The sequence below is a fragment of the Protomyctophum parallelum genome (assembly GCF_964188405.1).
Source record: "Protomyctophum parallelum genome assembly, chromosome: 22".
Lineage (NCBI taxonomy): Eukaryota > Metazoa > Chordata > Actinopteri > Myctophiformes > Myctophidae > Protomyctophum > Protomyctophum parallelum.
In genome coordinates this window covers 256,403-276,333 of record NC_139714.1, presented here as the reverse complement: position 1 = coordinate 276,333, position 19,931 = coordinate 256,403, and the positions used below count along the sequence as shown (strand labels likewise).

General features: G+C 43.7%; 1 long non-coding RNA gene across 2 annotated transcripts in view; it reads left to right on the top strand.

Annotated features, from left to right (window-relative positions):
• The first annotated feature begins 2,785 nt into the window (after positions 1-2,785).
• Positions 2,786-19,931, top strand: part of LOC310853427 — a 185,990-nt gene continuing 168,844 nt past the window's right edge. The window contains exons 1-3 of one of the 2 annotated variants that reach the window (XR_014568787.1): positions 2,786-2,920; positions 3,284-3,404; positions 3,576-3,690. This is a non-coding gene — a long non-coding RNA (uncharacterized lncRNA). Of the gene's footprint in view, positions 2,921-3,283; positions 3,405-3,575; positions 3,691-19,931 lie in introns of those variants that run through there. The other variant, XR_014568786.1, reaches the window with a different exon arrangement.

Genomic DNA, 19,931 nt, shown 5'->3' with positions numbered 1-19,931 from the left:
AGACCACGGCCTACATCGGATGACACGTCAGGGCCAGCCCACGGCCTACAGCGGACGCTACATCAGGGTCGAACCACCACGGCCTACATCAGACCATCGCGTCGCGTGCGGGCCAGACCATCGCGTCGGTGCGGGCCAGACCATCACGTCGGTGATGCAGACCCCCTGTATGTCTGCATCAGGGCCAGACCAGCCACGGCCTACACCGGACGCAGACCGCGTCCTGCAAGGGTCTGTATCTGACAGGTCACAGGTCGGACCGCAGGCCAGGAGGGTCGGCGTCGGCCCAGCGGGGGGGGCTAGGAGACCAGATGCAAGTGTGCCATTTGAACGACGTCCCATGTTCAGATTACCCGGATCCTGAACTCATGATCGGGAATAGGATCCTAGTCACATTGTGACGAAGGACTATTTTTGCTCAGACTTTTATGAGACAAGTCCTGGGTCAGGATGTGCGCGAGATTGTTCGCGCGCAACTTTTATGGATATATCATCAACGCGGCCTCATGGGCACATGCGCGCTATCTGATATGGATTCGGTACGGGACAATTGCGCGCGGTTGCCAGTATGAAGATCTGTTGGTTCTGGGCCATGAACTATCGGTTCCAGTGACGTGGATTAGGGTCGTGAGGTGAACATGGTACGCTCTTGAACATTTTCTAGTAATGTCATTGTCCTGGGCGATTGGAACATTGTCTTGTCAGGGTCCTGGACATTTGGAATAGGGTCCTGGACGTTTGGAATATTTTATTTTAATGTTTCGGTGCTTGGACGGTTTGCAACATTTTATTTTTATTGGTTCAATGACTGGTGGCTTGTTTCTTGTGTCTCAATGTAAAACATGTGTTTCTTTGCTGTTATTATACACTGTCACTACATGACACTCACGCAGGGCCTCCGGAGTGGTGCGGTATAAAAGAGTGGTGAGAACGTCAGTTATAAATGTCAGAAATGTCAAGTAGTAAGGCAATTGTTTCCCTTAGGTAAAGGTAGGCTAGTGTAGTCCTGCCTGATGTAATCCAGTTAGACATGCTGTACTTTCATTCCAGACAGAGCAACAACATGGCCTGATAAGGCATGACTGAGGACGGAGTCATAACATACTGCTCAGAGAGCGTTCTGCAAATCAGGAATAGATTAGCAGGGAATGATCCGGGAAGTGTTGAAATTAGACACGAGGTAATGTTAAGTGTAAATGATCAGTGATCTGAAGTGATATTACATTAATGTGATATTATAATGTACCCTTTCCTATCCCCACATCCTTAGTATTTTCAAATTGTGTATATATTGTACAGATATATTATATATTGTTCTTCCCCTCTTTTCTTCCTGTGTTTCTGCTATCTCTCTCCATCTGTATTGCGTGTACAATCAGGTGGCGTGCGCGTGCTTGCTCAGAGATTGATCAATGATTATTGATTAAGTAAAGAGATCATATAAAAATGATACGAGAAGAGAAGCTTGATACAATTTCCCTGGCAGGAAGCCCAGGTTTTTCGGTATCAATACGTGATTGTACACTTTTCCGCACTATAACCACAGCAATTGATTGATTGATTGATTGATTGATTGATTGATTGATGATTGATTGATGTCCTTTTTAATGACAAAGAGTGGACTGTTGTAATATATCCAACAGGCTGTGTACTGATAACAGGTACTTGTACGTGAATATGCAATGTACTTATATATGTGTATGGATATATGTGTAAGGTGCACTGCCGGAACTGTAACATACTCTAGGTCTGTTAGGGGCACGCTGAAGGCCGCGTGCTGCAGGCAGGGATTGTGATGTCTAGTCAGTGACGTCAGCAGGACACGAAGTAATCCAAGCTATATATGATCCTGTAAGACAATAAACCTTGTGATAGTATTGATGTGACCCAAGTCTCCGTGTCATGTTAATCTCTCTCCCGAGCAGGCCTGCCCGTAAATGTCCGTCTGTCCGAACCATGGAAATGTCAACCGGGTCGTCCCACACCAGAACCAGACGAGGGTCCGATGTACTTAGTATTGAATCATAACAGTCCCTCCCTAACATTTAGTTCTACTGGATCTGTTCTCCACTAGTCCCTCCCTAACATTTAGTTCTACTGGATCTCTTCTCCACAACCACAGAATAGAAGTGCATTATAAATTAAGCCTTTCTCCAACCAATAGAAGGTATTTTTTGTTTCTATATTTTTTATCCCGCGATTTTTGTAACCCATTTTTTTCACCCAGTGTCAATATTGTCTAATGTAATCCTGATTCTGCTTAGCATGCTGCTTAGAATAAATTCAGGGAACATCTCCCAGAGCGGAGCCTTCAATGCCAAGTTAGCGGCTTCGGATGTTATCAGATTATTTAATCTCCGCCATCAGCCGTTATCAACCCCATGCAATGGAGCCAGTATGGACATTTCCTATATACATATTGACGTTGTTTAATGTCAGCCATTGTCCGACTATTACTAACCCGCGTAACCCTAATTCTAACCCTAACCATGGCGTTCCAGAGACCACCCAGTCACTGATCCAGTTCGTCAGGACGGTCAGAGACTACGCTGACCTCTCGCCCTCGACCGGAGCCACGGTCGTGCACTGCAGGTATATAAGGGATAGGAGAGGTTTTGCGTGCGCGCGTTGCTGTGCTGGAGTGGGTCGTACATAGGGACATTAATTTTGTGTGTGTTCGTGTGCGTGTGTGTGTGTGCGCGTGCGTGCGTGCGTCAGTGCTGGAGTGGGTCGTACAGGGACATTCATTTTGTGTGTGTTCGTGTGTGTGTGCGCGTGCGTGTGTGCTGGAGTGGGTCGTACAGGGACATTCATAGTGCTGGACCGGGCTCTACAGGAGCTGGACTCCAGAGGAACCATCGACCTGTACGGCTCTGTGTTCGACCTGCGCCTCCACCGCTCACACATGGTCCAAACCGAGGTACAGAACAGTGTGTGTATGTGTGTTCGTGACTTTGCGCGCATGCATGTGTGCAGTGCATGCCTGCGCGCTTGTGTGTGTGTGTGTGTGTGTGTGTGTGTGTGTGTGTGTGTGTGTGTGTGTGCACATGTGCACGTGCACATGGGTTCAGTTAGGGCCACTTATACTTCACCCCTTTTGCAACCAGATGTTATTTAAATGATGTTTAGGACACAAAAAACACTTTCCTGGTGGTTTTATGTGAGTGTGTGTTGTAATTACAGTATTGTGTGTGTGTGTGTGTGTGTGTGTGTGTGTGTGTGTGTGTGTGTGTGTGTGTGTGTGTGTGTGTGTGTGTGTGTGTGTGTGTGTGTGTGTGTGCAGTGCCAGTATTCCTACCTCCACCAGTGTCTGAGAGATGTACTCCGAGCCAGGAAGCATCGCAACGAGCAGGAAAACCCTCTCTACCCCAACTATGAGAACTTCAACCCCGAATACTGCCGTGGTAGGGACACATGCACACGTGCACGCACGTACACACACACACACGTGCGCTGTTTCCATTTACTCTCTGACAAATGGCTTCAATTATCTTAGCTCGAGCAGGCAACTGAAACTTAGTAAAGGGTTGAACAAAACAAAAACACTATCTCTCTCTCTATCTCTCTCTCCACAGATTTCATCTATACGGGACGCTAGAGTACAGTGGAGTTCCGTTCTGCAGCACAGAGGGCCAGTTAGCCAGCGACACTAACTACAGTAGCTACCACGTAATGCTAGCAACCTTTTATAACAAAACATATCTGATTGTAAAGTAATGGTAGCAACACAGGCCATATGGGTGTTATTATTCTTCTTATTTTGTCAAAAAAGACAAGCCAATGTGCTAATGTGCATAGCTTTGGTCCGACGTACTAACAGTCTAACTCGCAATCGTCCGACGCCCTTAACCGGCTACGCATGTGTCTTAACCAGCAAGGCATGTCGGGAGCCATGGGTGAGTCTTAACCGGCCACACGTGTGTCTTAACCGGCACCGCATGTCGGAGCAACGGGTGAGTCTTAACCAACAACGTATGTGTCTTAATCAGCAACGTATGTGTCTTAACCAGCCACATAAGTCTTAACCAGCAATATATGTGTCTTAACCAGCCACATATGTGTCTTAACCAGCAACGTATGTGTCTTAACCAGCCAGATATGTGTCTTAACCAGCAACGTATGTGTCTTAACCAGCCACATATGTGTCTTAACCGGCAACACATGTCGGAGCCACGGGTCGAGTCTTACTCTTAACCGGCCACGCATGTCAGATGCAACAGCATGTCGGACTGTTAGTACGTCAGACCTACGTATGCCCCCCCCCCCTGTGCTGGGCCTGCCCCTCCAGTGTTGTTTCCCCCAGGCTGATCATTCTTTTGTGATCAGAATATAACAACGACAAGAAATAAGTAGGCTATGTATGAATAGGAGACAAGATGAGATACATTCGGATTTGGATTTCTGGAGTATTAACCAACACATTTTCCTAATGTATAAATAAGAAATAAAAATATACATAAAATGTAGCCTATGTATATGTATATGTTTGATCACGGTGTTAGCATAATTATGTCTAGCGCTAGCACACACACATAACTGAAGGATTACAGGGAAGTAAAGAGCCATCCTTTTATTTTATTTCATTTTATTTTTTTATGCTGTCCACTACCACTGCTCATTAAGCTGTTTATTTAAATTGAACACATATTGCTGTATGTACATATTTATGTAATACTCTTCTTTTTTTTTATATGAATGATCAAATCTTCAAATGTATTGACAGATCAATTGTTATAGCATACAAAGGGCCCTATTTTGCGTGTCCTAAGTACCAGGTCTCGTGACTTAACTTAACCCATTCTGACCTGAGATCAGATTCATACGAGGTTTCCACTGGACACACACTGGTCTGATTAACCCATTCTGACCCGAGATCAGATTCTAAAAATGTGAGTCGTTCTTCGATTTTTCAAAAATAGCAGACCTACAAGCTCTTAGCGCGCCACTCGGTGGTGTACAGAAGACATGCAGAATAGGGCCCAAAATGTCCAAGACTGAAAAATGTATTTCTCTAAAGCATATGGTCCAGCTTACCAGAACAAATGTAGTAATAAGATAATATTTGAGCTATCTTTGTTTTACTTGTAATTGTAAGTAGGCTAGATTAAATTCATTTTCCAGACTTCAGGGCTTTCACTTCTAGTCATTTGTAGCCTACTAGTTGACTAGTTGCCTAGTTTACTAGTCGACTAGTTGTTTAACTACCTATTATGTAAACAATCTTTTTTAAATAAATATCTGTACTTTTTTTTCTTATCAACTAGTCAACTATAGTACCAACAAGGTTGACTAGTTGAATAGTCGACTATAGTTGCTTAAAGCCCTACTTAAAAGTTGCTTTGCTTTATTCTATTTTGTATTTGTATGCCAGCCATCCTAAAGAATGTACACGGAAGTAAAACTGTGACTGTGAACTGTAATTGCATTTGTATAGGCTATGTACAGTTTTCTTGGCTGTCTGGAGACGTAAATGTCTCACTATAAGTGATGAGATAAAATGTATCAAATATGTTATTACCCTGTCCAGATTGTAAAGGTGGTTGCACACTGGTGCTTTTTTTTCTTTCTTTTTTGCTGAGTTCTGCGGATCCGACAGTAGTAGGCTATCACTAGCTGTCAGCCTTTATGTCACCAGCACCCCACTAGACCTCACTAGACAGTAGAAAGTAGTAGGCTATCACTAGCTGTCAGCCTGCATGTCATTAGCACCCCACTAGACTAGACCTCACTAGACAGTAGAAGGCTATCACTAGCTGTCAACCTGTCACCAACACCCCACTAGACCTCACTAGACAGTATAAATGAGTAGGCTATCACTAGCTGTCAGCCTGCATGTCATTAGCACCCCACTAGACCTCACTAGACAGTATAAATTAGTAGGCTATCACTAGCTGTCAGCCTGCATGTCATTAGCACCCCACTAGACCTCACTAGACAGTAGAAAGTAGTAGGCTATCACTAGCTGTCAGTCTGCATGTCACCAACACCCCACTAGACCTCACTAGACAGTAGAAAGTAGTAGGCTATCACTAGCTGTCAGCCTGCATGTCATTAGTACCCCACTAGACCTCACTAGACAGTAGAAAGTAGTAGGCTATCACTAGCTGTCAACCTGTCACCAACACCCCACTAGACCTCACTAGACAGTAGAAGGCTCTCACTAGCTGTCAACCTGTCTCCAACACCCCACTAGACCTCACTAGACAGTAGAAGGCTCTCACTAGCTGTTAACCTGTCTCCAACACCCCACTAGACCTCACTAGACAGCAGAAGGCTCTCACTATAGCTGTCAACCTGTCTCCAACACCCCACTAGACCTCACTAGACAGTAGAAAGTAGTAGGCTGTTAGCCTGTCACCAACACACCGGAATGCGGCATACTATCGCTCCCGGTCTAGAACAGTTACTGAAGAACCGATGGTCAGACTTTGCTATGGTATTAATGGTATCAATGATCAGTAGGTTGTCCCAAAGAGATTATTCACTTTCATGTCAAAATGACATAATCCCTCATACATGTATCTCTAGGAACAGATGTAGAGGTGTCGGTGTGGGATATTTATACTTGGCATATATTATGAAAATGCAGTTCATTGTTTGAGAAAATATAGCAATAAAACACACTGTAAAAGCAATATCCTACATGTATTATCGTAAGGTGTTGCTTTTGTTTTGTTCAAGTGAAACTTGCACTTGGGGCTGTGCTACTGTAGCTGCAAAACGGATAGCATTAGCAGATGTACTACTTTCTGTAACAAAATATTCGCCACAAAGTTTAATGTGATTGAACTATAGAACTCAAATTGGTCAGATTCTTTCCATGACTTTCAATAAACAGTATCCCCCCCCCCCCCCCCCCCCTAGTGTTTTTTTTAGGTTTTTTAATATAACTTCTGACTTAATGTGTAAGAATGAATTATATTTGTCTTGCTGTTTTTCTATAGTTTTTCTGTCTCAAATCATGGTCACGTGACTTTTGGCCAGTTTATCTCACCGCTAATCCAACCATGATATTTCACACTGGTATTCTTGCATCTTAACTTTTTGCTTTGTTGAACAGAGAGCCGACATTTCAACGTACGTTGTCAAAAGCAGATTCCAACACCATGATTATATACGATGATATTTGTGGGGGGAAAAAAAATCTCCAACTGATTTCCATATTGATCTAGGTCAGGACATGCCAGTGTAGAACTGGGTAACCTAGATACAGGTGTCACGTTAAGCACAGCTTGACACCTCAGCATTGATTGCATACAGCTGGCCTGCAGGGCACCTCTCCGTGGATTCGTCCATATCTTGTGTAGTCTCGCGTAGCCAGACAACAATTAATTCCACAATCTCCGAATGCTATATAGAGTCTGGAACCACACCTCCGGAAATCAGAGTAAGGTATAGCTGGCATCAAAAAACATTTTAAAATAGCTTCATATTACATTTTTGAATATCCATTTCTGCTATGCTTGGTCTTGTAAAGACTACACGGGAGCGGGGAGGAGGCTTCACTTCCACTTTATTAATGCTTGCTCATGATCAGAGCTTCCGTGTCCCAGACTGTATGACGGAACCAACGCCAGATCTTGAGTGGTCCCAGTGGTCCTGAGTACTGATTAAGCCAGTGGTTCACGGGGGTCCCCAGCAAAAATGTTAAGATACTGTATAGACCAAAAAAAAGAAAGAAAAACTAAAAAACATTAACCCTTTTTTTATACTTTTGTATTGAAAATAGCTTTCCAAAAAGAAAAATGATAAGCATCCACCATTCGGAATTGCTCAGTTATCAAAGATGAGCAGCTGATATTCAATGTGCCAATTAAAAAAGTATGCCTTTTAATTTGAAGTTGGGTCAGTTATATCTCTCTACCGGGGCTAGCCTTGAGCTGATCTTCAGTCGAGGTCGTCATGGCAATTGATTAGGCTACTGCAGAGTTCTGCGTCACTCAAACATTTAAGTGAACTATTGATTTAGTACAGCTTCACACACACACACACGCGAGCGCGCGCGCAGACGCACACGCAAGATTTATGTTTAAAATGTCAAGATTCTTCAAAATGATGAAATAGTATTTTTTGGACTTAAAGCCAAGACCTTTGGACATGCAGAGAGTGACTTAACGCACTGCTCTGACCACCTTGGTGTGCGCTCCTCCTATGGGTTGGTGCCTTGCATGGTTTCCTCCGCCATCGGTGTATGAATGTGTGTGTGAATGGGTGAATGGGTCTATGTAAAGTGCCTTGGATAAAGGCGCTATTTGCACCATTTATTGTTTTCCTCATTTTCAAACTTGACATTTCACTGGACATGTGACACTGTACAACACTTTTCAGAAAGAAAAAAAAATTGTCTGCCCAACCACACCCCAATCAGCCGCGGGGCCCTACGTCGAGACAACCGAAAAATGATGTCTGCAACTGTGAAGAAGAGTAGGCTATGTTGATTTGCATTTGCAGGGCGAGGCCGTATTAAGGAGGAAGGTGTCTTCATATGAATTAAGTGCAAGTGTTTATCAGCAGACTCAGGACAGAATGTATACAGGATTTATACAATACTCTGTCTCTTAGGATTTCTACATTGAAGCAGGTAAGACACCTCTTTTTCTTTTAGTCACATTTAGAAGTTCAAAGTCAAAGTCATACGATTTGTCACACACGTTACCGCAGTGAAATTGCGCTGCGCTCGGGAATCATTTGAATAGTAGATTTGACCACCCAATCCAACCCTTTGATGCTGAGTGCCAAGCAGGAAGGCATTGCATGGGTCCCATTTTTACAGTCTTTGGTATGACCCGGCTGGGGATCGAACCCCCGACCTCCCAGTTTCAGGGCGGACACTCTAACCACACTGTCTGGTTTGTTAGTGTGAATTAAGCTCTTCATTTGATAAGCTCTTTATTTGCCTACAATTCGAGTCAACCAAATAGTTACTTAAACAGTTACTGATGAACTTCATCAGCAACTGTTTAAGTAACTAATTGGTACTACCTGTGTCTCAATTTGCTGAGACAGAATTTGTTAAAATTGTGCAGTTGGTGATACGTTTTTGATTATTTTTTTTAGTATGGACATAAGGTTTTAAAAAACCATGGCAAACGAGTTGGTTTGCGCCCTAGTGGGCCGTTTGTAAAAAAATATATATATATAAAATACAATACATAGCCTATAGCTATACAACTTCATGAACTAACATGATTAGGAAATCAATAGGCTTAAGTAAATTTTAAATGGAGTTTAGTTTTCTGTTAATTTCACAAAATATTAGATGGGATCAGACTTGTTTCTCAGTCAATATCACAACCAGTTGCTGTCCCCCATCAGGGTCCCAGCAGATCTCCTTACACCTGATAGGATCAGGGTTATCAGAGTCATACTGGGTCAACAGGGGAACAGACCCAAGGCTGTAACAACTGGCAGGATGACTGGGGCATGGAAAAACCATTCATCACTTCCCATTCTATAGAGCACATGCCGTCACAGTTTATATATAGGGATTTGGATAGCATGTGAAGTCATGGTGACTGAAAAACAATTATCATAATTCACTAAGCAAATAGTTGTTTCTGGATAAAGGAAACATTTAACTTGAACTTGGAAAGCCATTTGATTGATTGTAATAACTCCTTTTCCAACAAATATTGATAGTTTACCCACGATGCAACACTACATTTAACTAAAGGAATAATGTTGGCCTCTGATTGGCTAGTAAGCTAATTGGCAAGTTGGGTAGCAGTAACGTATGCAGCAGTCAGAAGCATTATAACAACAGTCAACAAGCAAAGCTTCACATGTTTCACTGCTCGGTTGAATGCTTTATTCTGGTTGGTCAATCACTATAGTATAAGTGCTATATGGAGCCTCTTCTTATGACTTTATAACCTGTGTGAATGAGACCAGCTGTATGTTGTGTCAATGAGATTTCGTTTGAAATCTTTAATTTGGATCACAATCCACTCATGCCGAACATGGATGGTTGACTGCTTTATTTGAACACATTATTTGTTCTGACGGTCCATCGCTCCGAAAATACACTCTGTTGGCATAGCTAGAATTTTCCTATAATAGGCATAAACAACATGGATCAACATCAGGTATAGCCTACAGAAGAGCTGCCATGTCTCACCCTTTGAGTGTGACAGTCACGCAATTTAACCCTTTACCACGCACCACGCCACACATGCCATTTCACACGCATTATAATGATAAATAACAATTTTCTCTGCGGCTCCGCCGCGTAATAACGCACGCTCCGCACAAACGGTAAAATAGCCGATCTGCTCGCAGCGCTGATATATGCAGGAGGGTAAACAGTGGACCAAAATCGTCAGCAGGGTCCCTGACTGTGTGACGCATGGAAATGATTTTAACATAGCTTCGAAATACTTTTCATGGAAGACAATATAGCCCCCACAAGTTACAACAAGTGAGTAAGTGACCTGTGAGTATCTCTCTTCTATACTGGTGTGTGGCGTCTCTTGCGTGATATGAGGAAGTGGAACGGTGCCATAGCCCGTGCACATTATAGGGACAAAGTCGTGTGTGTGTGTGAAGGGGGAGGGGCCGCATCGCGACTTGTTTCTGTTCATAGAGAGAGAGAGCCCACATGTGTTTGAACTAAGAAAATGTAAAAATAAGGAATTTTCCCACATTCCAGTTTTCTGACATTCCCCAATTTCCACTGAGATTATGGGGTGAATGAATGTGGCCAGACCCATCTTCTCTTTCTGTCATAGTGACATTGTCCTGCATCAGATCATGTCCAAATCAGGTTCTCCAATCTCCAGTAGCCTCTTCAGTTTTTTTAAGATTTTTTGAGTGGTGCAACCTCTCTCTTACGGAGCTATGTGTGTGGCTGGCTGGGTCTGAGCACTATGTGTGTGGCTTGCTGGCTGGCTGGGTCTGAGCACTATGTGTGTGGCTTGCTGGCTGGCTGGGTCTGAGGAGCATAGATAGATACATAGATAATTAGATAGATATCTTTTTCATTTCTACTTTAAGCATGGGCTGGCAGTGCAGGGAGAGCAGCTGGCATGGAGGTGAAGACATCAGTGTTAAGGTTAAATATCAACGTTAAAACGGGCCAAATCGACATTAAAAAAGCAATTATTTTTTCGCCGCCGCCCTTCGGACGGCGTCAAACACATTAAGACACTAGAGTCTCACTCTTGACATTTTCTGAAATATGGCAGCCCTCACTGATTGCTTATAATCTGAAGTGTAGCGCTATAGCCTATCTTTTACGCACTGGAGCGCATCACGACATGCCTGCACTGTACAGTGTTTTTTACATTCATTGTTGTAATATAACTACTCACAGTTGGAACTATATTAGAGTGAGCAAATGACGTTACAGTGCCTGTATATGAGATCTTATTATATTATAATACCACAGCATATCAGTAGGAAGTATCGGCGCTATAATTGTTTCCTCATAGCCTACATTAGAGAACGCATTTGTCCAATCCATCCCTGCAGTGCATTTGATTAAATTAGGCCAGTGTGGTTGTGAAAGCTTGTTTGGATATTAAACCTATAGGCTACTTAATCTCCGAATCCTGTGCATTCAGGGAAACGTGTTGGCTAGTCAGTTATAATGAGGTCCGTGAACCAGAGAACACAATAATATATATAATGATAAACCTGCAATAATTCCCACATGTTGGGAAAGCCTGGGTATCGAGGCTACATGTTGGGCAAATCAGCCAAATGCACGCTTCAGCACCACAGGGAATGAACAGCGACGGTCCGACGGACACGCACGCACGTGCACACACACACACACAAACACACACACACACACACACACACACACACACACACACACACACACACACACACACACACACACACACACACACACACACACACACACACACACACACACACACACACACACAGCAGAGAGTGGTGATCAAAGGAATAACTATACCATACCTGTGCCGCATCTCTTTTTTTGAGAGTCATTCATCCAAGCTATAGGCCTACATTACGCTACGTGCTTTCATGTTCAATGTTTTAATGTGATAACATTTGAAATGGAGCGGACGTAGAATACGCACATCGACAGGCTGGGTGCTGGGCTAAAGAAACTTCAGATATTGCATGGAGGGTTAAACAGTCATGTTTCATTTAATTTAAATATTTTATCAATATTAATCTCATGCTTTTATTCACTGAAATGAAATCAGACTTCTTCAAGAAAGTTTTGCATAATAACATAATCGACTCCTTATCCAGCAGGAGGAGCTATAGCTCTATGCAGTAGGCTGCAGTTTGTGTATGTTGTGGAAATAAACCATATTTATTCATAGACCATCTTCTGGGTGTTTATATTAACATTGAACATCGTCCTGTTTGAGATTAATTACAGCTCTGTAATGTTGAAGTGAAGAAATACCACGTTTTGGTGTTTCTGTATTTATTTGGGTCACTCAGTCACTGAACTTGATGAAGGACTGACTGGCTTTGTCAACGAGATGCTCTCTCTCTCTCTCTCTCTCTCTCTCTCTCTCTCTCTCTCTCTCTCTCTCTCTCTCTCTCTCTCTCGATTAGTAAAAAATATATACTTGTATTTACACTTACAGTCTATGACTTGTATACGCGCAGTGCCCCGTTCGGGTAACGTTACGTACATAACGTACATTACGTACATAATTATTTACATTATTTACGTAACGTTACGCGAGCGGCGCGCATCACCTGACATGCTTTGAACCAACCAGGTGTAGTTGGGGAGGCGCTGTTTCCGAGGAGAGCTGTCAGACGGGAGGGCGGCTGGTAGTGTGGTGGTTGGAGTGGAGTGGCATCTGAATATAGTTTGGCCTGTGGCGGTTCAGTAAAAACATTTATTTGTGGTATTGCACTGGTGTGAAAGTGTACTAAAGTAAGAGCGAGGATTGACAGGGAGTCACTGACTGGGGTGCGTGTGGGACACTGAGGTGTGGGATCCTTCTGGTGAAGGGGTGCACCGACCGACGGCGCCCTTTTTCCTTTCTTTTTCTTCTTTCTATCTCTTTTCTTTCTGAGTAGGATCATGGGTAAATCGGGTAAAAAGTCCAGCGGATCAGCCGGAGATATGAGACAGAGTAGGGAGGGGGTGAGAGGAAAGAAAGGTAGCGTGGTAGAACATGGGAGAGAATTGATTGATTGATTGAAATATTTATTAACAGTTTGTAGAATGTACAGTACATTTTAAGCACAAACTCAATACAAAGACTGTCAACTGTGAGTGGACGACCCAATTAAGCATTACACTTGTTTACAACAGGGTCCACATTGTTCAATTCATCAAAACATTTAAAGACATACAAACATTTAGAGACATACAAATAGACATTTCTATATGTAGCTAAAGAACAGAACAGTAATTCATCATAATGGGAAGCAAAAAAGGGAAAAGATACAATATACAGTGAGGGAAAATGGGGTGGGGGGGATTCAGATTTTACAGAGGCCAGTTTCGAATTGCAGCCATCCGTAGGTGCCCTTTGAGAGCGGTTTTGAAGGAGTCAAGGGATTCACATGTCTTAATGACTGTTGGTAGGGCGTTCCACATTTTGGTGGCATAGGAGCGAAAATAATTTAGTCCCTTGTTTGTGCCGAATCTGGGTTGTACATGGTTTGTTGCACTCCCTCTGGTGTTGTGGGTATGGACTTCGTTTACATTAAGGAAGTATTTATACATGGGTATCTTGGTGGTGTATCGAATCTTGTGGACCAGACCCATTGCAAGATGCTGTACTCTGTCGACGACCCTAAGCCATCCCAGCCTGTCAAAGTGGGTAGGGGTGAGGTGGGTTCGGGGGGTGAGGCCAAGTAGGAGCCTGACCAGTTTGTTTTGGGAGGTCTGGAGCCTTGTTTTAAGGGCCTTTGAGGTGCTGTGGTACCAAGAGGTGGATGCATAGTCAAAGAAACCTTGTACGAGGGCTCCTGTTAAGGTCTTCAAGGTGTTTTTGCTGACCAGTGAGGAGATCCTGTAAAGGAATCTTGTTCTTTGATTGACTTTTTTGATTACGTTGGTGGCCATTTTATCACCGGAAAGATTGGCCTCCAGGATGGAACCTAGGTAGGTAATTTGATCTTTTCGTGTGATAATATTGTATACTGCCTTGCTGAGTTTACTATTTGATCCGAAGAGGATGGATTCAGTTTTTCCCAGGTGTAAGGATAGTTTGTTATCAGCGAGCCAGGTGCAGATTCTAGCGAGTTCAGAGCTGAGGGTCTTTTCAACCTGCAGTTTGTTCCTGTCCGAGACCAGCAGTGCTGAGTCATCTGCGAACAGGAACAAGTTGCAGTCACAAGCTGAAGTCATGTCGTTAACATAAATTAGGAACAGTAAAGGCCCTAGTATGCTTCCTTGTGGGACGCCACAGCTCACTGGGAGGGGAGGGGACAGTGTTCCGTTCACCTCCACCATCTGTTCTCTCCCCTCCAGGTAGGATTGCATCCAGCTCGCTGATGTGCTATCAAAACCAATAGCTTTAAGCTTGTTAACCAGTATGGAGTGGTTCACGGTGTCAAAAGCCTTTTGGAGGTCCAGCATGACCATGCCGCAGTATTTTCCAGCATCCACCTCGTGTTTGATGTGATCGCTCAAATAGAGGAGGCATGTGTCAGTGGAGTGGGATGTTCTGAAACCAGATTGGAACTCGTACAGCAATTTATTAGTGGCAAGATACTTTTCAACCTGTTCATAGACTATTTTTTCCATCACTTTCGAGATGGAGCTTAGAATAGAAATAGGGCGGTAGTTGCCGGGTTCTAATTTACTTGTACAAGGGGGTTACTTTGGCCAGTTTAAAATCTTGGGGGACCTGTCCCTGTTTGATGGAGAGGTTAACTATGTGGGTGATGACTGGAGCTATGGAAAAGGCTGAGTCTCTGAGAAATTTGGAGGGAATATTGTCATGGCCAGTGGCCTTGTGGTCAGTGGGAAGAGGGCTAGAACGGTATCGAGTGGTAAAAGCGAGTCAGAGGGAGAGGGGATGCCTGGCGTGAGTGAGGACGAGGTTGAGCAGGGAGGTGAGAATAATGAGAGACCTACGAGGTGCAAAGTAGTGATACGGTTTGAGGGTGAGGGAGGAGTTGCGGGAGTGAATCCAATGCAACTGACAAGAGAGCTGTCGGATAAATGCGGTGAAATAGAGTTTGCGAGGGTGCTAAATGATGGCAATCTGCTCATCGGTTGTGTGGATGTAATTCAGATGGCGTTAGCGAAGCAACTGACAATGGTCGGGAAGAAAAAAGTGATGAAGGCTGTGCAGGTCGGAGAGCAGAGGGCTAAACGATGCAGAGGAGTGATCACAGGAGTTGCGTTAAGTGTAAAGGAGGAAGAGCTTATAAGGAGAACTTGGTTGCCCGGGGTGTTGAAATAGTGAATCTGAGGAGGATGACAAAGTGCCAGAAAGGAATGTGAAACGGTGCTGGTGGAGTTTGAAGGAGAGATCATTCCAGACAGATTGTTCATGGGTTATATGTGCTATTATGTGAGGGCATATATACCAAAACCAATGAAGTGCTATAAATGCCAGAAGTTCGGACACATAGCAAAATTTTGCAGAGAAAAGAGGAGGTGTGCAAAGTGCACAGGAGACCATAAATACAATGAGTGCCCAGCAGGAGCACAGCCAAAGTGCTGTAGCTGTGGGGAGGCGCACAGTGTTACGTTTGGAGGGTGTGCAATAATGAGGAAGGAGGTAGAGGTGCTGAAGGTTCGAGTGTTGGACAAGATCACTTATGCTGAAGCAGTGAAGGTGGTGAAAGAGAAGAATGAGAGACAGGGGGCAGCAGATGGAGGGGGAAGAAGGGGGACAAGAGTGGAGGAGCCAGAGCGACCAGACACGGATAGGTTATGGGTAGACAAAAAGCAGTTAGTAATGTTCATAGTAGCAGCAGTTAACGCAACTATGGGTGGCACCTCAAGGTCAATAAACATCAAGCATATTGTAAGGGCAGCAGGAGATCACCTCGGCATGGTAGGGTTTGACTGGAAGGAGGTGGAAAGCTGGATTAATGCCCAGACTATAGCCAATTAAGAGCCAGCAAGAGGTGCTACATGATTAATATGGTGCTCATTCTTCAATGGAACGCTAGAAGCATGCTTGCAAATGGACAGGAGTTCAAGCAGTTTATTGAGGAAAGAACAGATAAACCAGACATTATTTGTGTGCAGGAGACGTGGCTTAAACCTCAGCTAGATTTTATAATTCATGGTTATGTGGGTATTAGAAGAGATAGGGAGGAGGTAGGAGGGGGCTGTGCCACCTTTATTAAGGAAGGGGTACCATACAGAGTGCTAGGTAAAGGGCAGGAGGAGTATGTGGCAGTAGAGGTGTGAGCAGTGGTGATTATTAACTTTTATAATCCATGTAACCGGTTGGAGATGAATAAATTGGTGAGAATAGAGGGTCAAGATAGACGTAAGGTAGTATGGTGTGGTGATTTTAATTCCCATAATATATTGTGTCTGAAGAACAGACGGGAATGGGCAAACAGTAGAAGAGTTAATGGAGGATAAAGGCTTAGTATGCTTAAATGATGGGAGAGGAAGAATTGATGTCAACACAGGGCGTCATTCAGTTCTTGATCTCACCCTGGTCTCAGATGTGTTGGCAGGGAATAGTGAGTGGGATGTCTGTGAAACAACGATAGGGAGTGATCACTACCCAATTAATGACATCATGGTGTACTGTAAGCAGAAGACTGGGCACTTCAGTGTGTATTATTGTATGTATATCACCAGTGGCACTACAGCCTTAAATCATTATTTTATATCCGATACAATTCACATTTGTAAGCCAATTAAATCAGACCAAAAAACAATGAATTATATACATACATTTTAATTGGCTGGCAAAGCACAAAAAACAGACACCAAACACAGAACTGAAAATACAAGGCCTGCTTGGTCTTTTAAAAGAGCAAAACAAAAATAAAGAATTACAGTAACATTTAAATACATCATACAATCTATTTTCTTTTCCTTCAGTCGTCAATGCACAGGGATATATAAATTAACCACCCGAAGCTTGTGTCTATGATCCTGTAGCATGTGAAAATTGAAAATAGCAGTCAGTGTGTAGATTGGCTATTTTCGGTTACGAGATTTGTTGTGTGTAGACCAGGGGTCCTCAACTAGAAATGATGAAGGTCCACAATTCTTTTTTGAATAAGACCGAGGTCCGGTCCCATGCGCGGCGTCCTTCGGAGAGCGGGGCTCTATGCCCGTTTAGTATGGTCAAGCCAAGCTTATACAAATCAGATCCCCTTCCACCCAACCAATAATGGGGTGCAGAGTGCAGGCCCGGAGTGGAACTCCAAATCAGGCCGGGAGTTATACGCCCTGGCAGGCCACACTGCGCGCGCGCATAGCGCGCGCCAGAATTTTGGAGGCCCTTGGGGGACATTTTGGGGGCCTTTGCAGCAATTTCACATGAGAAATGTACCATCTGATGTTATTTATATATATATATATTGTTTTTGGGTGGTCCGCAAAGAGGTGGTCCGCGGTCCGGTCGCGGACCGCGGTCCGCCAGTTGAGTACCCCTGGTGTAGACTGTACTGTATAGTGAGAAAAAAAAGGAGCAGACCCCGGTCAACTAAAATAAGTATTCATTTAGAGGGCTGTGGTTTATTCGGTTGTTGGTCTCAGAAGATCTGATTATTAGTCTGAGTCTTCATCCTCTTCATCTTCCTCTCCGAGTCCAGCATCACTTCTCCAGTGCTTTCCGCTTCACTTTCCGCATCCTGGAATTGAAGCATATATTTAGACCTGAGACCGATTCTACAAAATATGTCTTCTAAATCTTTAACAGTTTTCTGAAAAACAAATGATTTGCACACATTTCAACATGGAAAAAAAGAAAAGCTATTTTTGAATATAGTATAAAATAATATGTTAATATATAGACAGATGCTTTCCCGGCTTTAATGGGTTATGTAATAAGTCCATTTGCAAAACTAAATCTCAAAAAGGGCCATACCATACAGACTCTGATGCCTGGCAGCGTGTCCTGGACGTGCCTGCTCAGTAAAGCTGAGAAGTGAACCAGAACAGCCGTTTCTGTTGGTAACTGTACCAGCCAGAAATGATTAGCTCAAAACACAACATCTTATCTCACTGTGTCTCAACTGCCTGTTAGCCCTACGTGGAGCGACTCACACTTCTCACATTGCCAGGGGTTTCCCGAGATAAGAGTTTGACTTGTGTAAAAAAAAAACACACACATTTAAATAGACATTAGATTATTACTGTGCTATATAGTTAATGTGGAAACAGTTTTATGAAGGATGGCTGTAGCACACTTGTAGCCACGATGCAAGTAAGGGTACCATGACAAGTTAGCCGCAAGCAACTTAGATGCTATAAACGTAAAGGTATATTCAGTGATTTCACTCAAAAAACCTTAGGTTTCGTTTTTGGCTGTGGGACCCAGCCTTTCGTCCAATCAGGATAGAGAGTCAAAAACGAAACCTAAGGTTTTTTGACCCCCAGGGGTTAACTGGGGACAGGGAGGAACTCCTTATATGGCCAGCACACTCTGTAACGGCGGACGCCGTTACTATACCTAATGCAGATGCTAACACAATTCTACATGTATGGTATAATGTAAATAAGGACACAAATTGTAACAAATGCATTTATTGAAGTTAAGGGGGGACACTGAGTTGTCGGTGATTCTCTGAAGTGGCGGATCTCCTCATACACCTACAAATGAACAGATATAATTCACATTAGTTTAGGAATAAAGAGGACAGCATACTTTCTAATTGACCAGTATAATGAGAAGACTTGTGAAGAAGGAATGTAAATCTCTGATGTCTAAACTTACCTCTGTTTACTCTCATCCTCCTCTCAGGGTGGTGTTCGGGCAAATGAGTTCCCTCCGGGTATAGGCACCCCTCTTATAGTTCCGGGAGGGACCAAGTGGGAAATGGATAGCAGGGGGGATTGGGATGGACTATAATGAATGTAATCCTGTATGTGTTGTGTATATATTCTATGCTAACTACTAACTGTGAATAGGTATTGAGGGTGCATATACAGGGAGTAAGTTTATATAAAATGGCATTGTGTGCTTCTAAGAATGGGGAATATGGTGATTGTTACCCATGGGGAATGGTATGGGCTAACCAGGTAATGGACTGCCCTATAAAAAGCAGTCAGTTGTGTTTAACCCGAGATATGACAGGTTGTATTGCCTATGACTGTCAAAGTGATTGAGAAATAAAGCCTTATTGAAGGTGCCCTGGACTGGTCTCTATTCATTTGTTGCCTTGGCCGCTCGACACTCTCACAAGTGGTAGCAGTGGTGGTCCCAGCCTCTCTGGAGTGGCGGGTGCTTTAATAGCACATAACTATGGCCAGCAAGACCAGAGGAAAGGAGAAGGACAAGAAACAAGAACAGCAAGAGGAACCAGATGATGGGGAGCCAAGTACAGCAATTGACCAGCAGGAGGACGGAGCAGCCAGTAAGCCTGACAAACTGGACGAGTTGAGTGACCTGGTGAAGTCAATGGCTGTCACCCAGACTACTAGAGACAAGCGGATGGAAAGAGAGGCTGAACGCCAAGACGAGAGATGGAAAAAGATCCACCAGCAGGTGTTACACATGCAAGCACAGATGAATGACATGAGAGACATGGCGGACAGAGAAGACGATGGTGAGGATGATGGGGACTACCGTGGTGATGCTGGTGATGATGAGGAGGAGGAGGGGGAGAACCCGGGAACCAGCCAACACCAGGAGAGTGGGAGGAATATGGGGGTGAGCATCAGACGACGAAACGATCCAGCACCACCACATATACGACACAGAGACCCTAGGTTAATACCACTCACCCAGGATGATGATATTGAACACTACCTGACAACCTTTGAAAGGATGGCCACTGTTTGTCATTGGCCAAAAGAGGAGTGGGCTATTCAATTAGTCCCT